Source organism: Salvelinus sp. IW2-2015, unplaced genomic scaffold (genome assembly GCF_002910315.2).
Source record: "Salvelinus sp. IW2-2015 unplaced genomic scaffold, ASM291031v2 Un_scaffold3088, whole genome shotgun sequence".
Taxonomy (NCBI): Eukaryota; Metazoa; Chordata; class Actinopteri; order Salmoniformes; family Salmonidae; genus Salvelinus; species Salvelinus sp. IW2-2015.
Window position 1 is genome coordinate 74,790 of NW_019944379.1, and position 4,369 is coordinate 79,158.

The window sequence follows — 4,369 nt, forward strand, 5'->3', positions numbered from 1 at the left end:
TCTCTCTCTCTATTTGTTGGGAGTGCCTGGCTGGTCCAGAGATCAACATTATCAGCATCAGGAACCCTCCATCTCTCCACTAGCCATATCATTGTGCTGAGTCCACTCCTGCAGCCAGGGCCATACATTAAAAGCCTCTCTACTCTTAACAGGATGGAGAGCCGCCTAATAGACAACATCAGTGCTTCCGACTCATGCAATTACACTGATAAATGCCACGATTGTGTCAGGCCAAGTGGAAAAAAAAGCAGGCTAACATAGATAGCAGACAACACTTATTGTGTTATTGCTACAGGAGATCATTTGTAACCACACATGGGAGTAAATGGAGACTGTTTGATAAAGACATTATGTAGGTAGGGTGGGGTTGCTGCCTGATGGAAATTCCTTTTAAGGAGATGGGTTGTGATATCTCTCTTTCTTTGTGTGTGTGTGTGTGTGAGCCTCAGATCACCTGGTTCCTCATTATCTCCCCTACACCCACAGTTCAGTCCTTTAGAACTCTGCAGGTGTGATGTTTTACGGCCTTGCCAGCGAAGCCACAAACCAGAGAATGCAATCAAACAAGTCATGCAGAAACAGGCATGTGTCTCATAAATTCAGACTAGCCGCRGAAGGTGATGTACGCAATCATGTTGCCCAGGATGACAGCCGTTCAGCGGGCATGTCTCGCCTGTACCTGTACACATCTCTGTCTTGTGTAAGAGTCAGTGGAACTGTGTGGAGTCATGTACTATACTGTAAGGTTCAGTGGTAACTTTGTGGAGTCATGTACTATACTGTAAGGTTCAGTGGTAACTGTGTGGGTCATGTTACTATTTACTGTTAAGGTTCAGTGGTAACTGTGTGGAGTCATGTCTATACTGTAAGGTTCAGGGTAACTGTTGTGGAAGTCATGTACTATACTGTAAGGTTCGAGTGTAACTGTGTGGGTAGTCAATGTACTATAGACGTAAAGTTCAATGTGCTAACTTTGTGGGTCATGTACTAATACTGTAAGAGTCAGTGGTAACTTTGTGGAGTCATTACTTATACTGTAAACGGTCAGTGGTAACTGTGGTGGAGTCATGTTACTATTACTTAGTAGGTACTGTGTGGTCAGTATATACGAGATGAGAACTGGTGAGTCATGTACTATACTGTAAGAGTCAGTGGTAACTGTGTGGAGTCATGTACTATACGTAAGGTTAGAGGTAACTGTTGGAGTCATGTACTATACTGTAAGAGTCAGAGGTAACTGTGTGGGGTCATGTACTATACTTTAAGGTTCAGAGGTAACTGTGTGGAGTCATGTACTATATACTGTAAGGTTCAGTGGTAACTTGTGTGGAGTCATTACTATAACTGGTAAGGTTCAGTGTAACTGTGTGGAGTCATGGTACTTACTGTAAGGTTCAGTGGTAACTTGTGGAGTCATGTACTATACTGTAAGAGTCAGTGGTAACTGTGTGGAGCAGTACTATACTGTAAGAGTCAGTGGTAACTGTGTGGAGTCATGTACTATTACTGAAGGTTAGAACTGGAACTTTGTGGAGTCATGTACTATAACTGTAAAGGTCAGTGGTAACTGTGTGGAGTCATGTACTATACTGTAAGAGGTCAGTGGTAACTTGAGTACGGAGTCATGCATCTATACTGTAAGGTCAGTGGTTAATTGTGGAGTCATGTACTATACTGTTAAAGGTTCAGTGGTAACTGTGTGGAGTCATGTACTATACTGTAAGGTCAGTGGTAACTGTGTGGAGTCATGTACTATACTGTAAGGTTCAGTGGTAACTGTGTGGAGGTCATGTACTATACTGTAAGGTTCAGTGTACTTTGGGGAGTCATGTTACATACTGTAAGGTACCCCCGTGGTAACTGTGTGGAAGCCATGTACTATACTGTAAGTAGTCAGTGGTAACTGTGTGGAGTCATGTACTATTACTGTAAGGTTCAGTGGTAACTGTGTGGAGTCATGTACTATACTGTAGGTTCATGGTAACTGTGTGGAGTCAATGTACTATACTGTAAGTTAGTGTAACTGTGTGAGTCATGAATCATGCTACTATACTGTACGTTCAGTGTAACTGTTGGAGTCATGTACTATACGTAAGGTTCAGTGGTAACTGTGTGAGTCATGTGTACTATTACTGTAAGGTTCAGTGGAACTGTGTGGAGTCATGTACTATACTGTAAGTTCAGTGGTAACTGTGTGTAGTCATGTACTATACTGAAGGTCAGTGGTAACTGTGTGGAGTCATGTACTATACCGTAAGAGTCAGTGTAACTGTGTTTGAGTCATGTACTATACTGTAAGAGTTCAGTGGTAACTGTGTGGAGTCATGTAACTATACTGGTAAGAGTTCAGTGTAACTGTGTGGAGTCATGTACTATACTGTAAGAGTCAGTGGTAACTGTGTGGAGTCATGATATATCTGTAAGAGTCAGTGGTACTGTGTGGAGTCATGTACTTAACTGTAAGGGTTCAGTGGTAACTGTGTGAGTCATGTACTATACTGTAAGGTTCAGTGGTAACTGTGTTGGAGTCATGTACTATACTGTAAGGTTCAGTGGTAAACTGTGTGGAGTCATGTACTATACTGTAAGATCAGTGGTAAACTGTGTGGAGTCATGTACTATACTGTAAGGTTCAGTTGGTAACTTTGTGGAGTCATGTACTATACTGTAAGGTTCAGTGTAACTGTGTGGATCATGTACTTATACTGTCTGTAAGGTTCAGTGGTAACTGTGTGGAGTCATGTACTATACTGTAAGGTTCAGAGAGGKTGCGTGGTATGGAGCCTGTGCTCTTTAATTTGCCCACAGGCCTTCTGGGGTCAAACCCCACAGCGGTAGGCACAGCAGAGCGTGGGTAGGGCAACYTCCCAACAGCTTCCTCAGGATCAATCCACTAACCACTATTGTCTGCAGACAGACTGTGCTGACTGTGCTCTTTGTGAGTGTATGAGGTGGGTGACTGTGGAGGAGAGGAATAGGGGGAGCAGGCGGGGSATCAAATGCGTGACATATGTTCCTTTCATTTTGATTCCTTTTAAAGAGCCCCTGCTAATAAAACTAACATCTGATCCCTCTAATTAAATGGCTGTGGAAAACACGCAAATGCTTTTTGGTCGGGAGCAGGAGCTGAGGCTGCTTTCTTCCCCCACGTGCCGCTGTGCAGGACACACACACACGCACACGCACACACACAAACCCCCCCTCAGGGTGATGCTGCTTGTAACAACGACTGAGCTACCTTTGGGTGGAACGCCCCGCCACCCCACCACAGCCAGACTCAGACCCTGTGAGGTCCCCTTCAATCCAGCTACAGTCTGATGTGCGGCTGCTCATTAAACCACATGAAACAAATAGGAGACTTTATTATTTGACTTTATTAGAGCCTGCAGGACTCCTACATGACAGCAGTGGGAACACAGGACCTGTAGGTCTGGGCTGCGYCACGTACGACCACACCATGTGCACTTCTGGTCTCTGCAATGCTCCTGTGCTGCATGATTCAATAACTAGGTGAATGAGGCATTGATAAAAAGCAGGGCTCATCAGAGCAGAGCACACCAAGTCTCACACCGAGGTTGTTTGATGTGGGCTGGCTAGGTGGGTTGTTGAGTGTCTGGAGCCTCCACCAACCAGARGCAAAACACKCAAGCAGCAAGGTAGTCGCTAAATATCCTTTATAATTGGGGCCATAAAACACAATTGCAGTCTGGACTTGCWAAGGAGGAGCCAGGTAAACTGCTGCTGTTGCTCTCAAACCAGGTGGACGTCCATTAGTCGTTTAACAGCGTGACAAATTACCCAACACCACAGCCCTASTCTGCTACAGCTCTCCTCTCTTACCTTGGGCTATGGGATGGAATGCGGRCTAATGCCAACATTTACGAGCAGACAACWTTTGTTCAAATGCAATCAGGCTGTAAAGACAAACYGATAGAGGTTCTGTCCACGGCTTCTGGCCGTGTGTTCTTCCCACAGGGGCAGGTCATGGGTCATCCCCTAAGGCTGTGTATGGGTGTGTGTTCCAAGAGGGATGAAGAGGGCCTCCAAGCCACCTGTGAGAGCTCCGTAGKTTCGACTAATGCACCTGGTTCAGGTCGGAGACCTCAAACTGTAAACAKACTTTTACTTCGGCCATGTCAAGAGCCATAARGACYACAGCCATGAAGACACCCTGGCTAAGACWCAACAGGGACCAATGCCTCAACATGCCAACACAGCCCCCATAATGCAARATTKTTCCATARATGCGGCCAAATACCAGAGTGAAGCATTTTGATATAGTGYGGGAAAACTAATTAGAGTTGGTTTAAAGAGAAATGTGAGTTTTTCACAGTGACTGTGTTTATTTACACAGCCCAGGAGAGAAAAC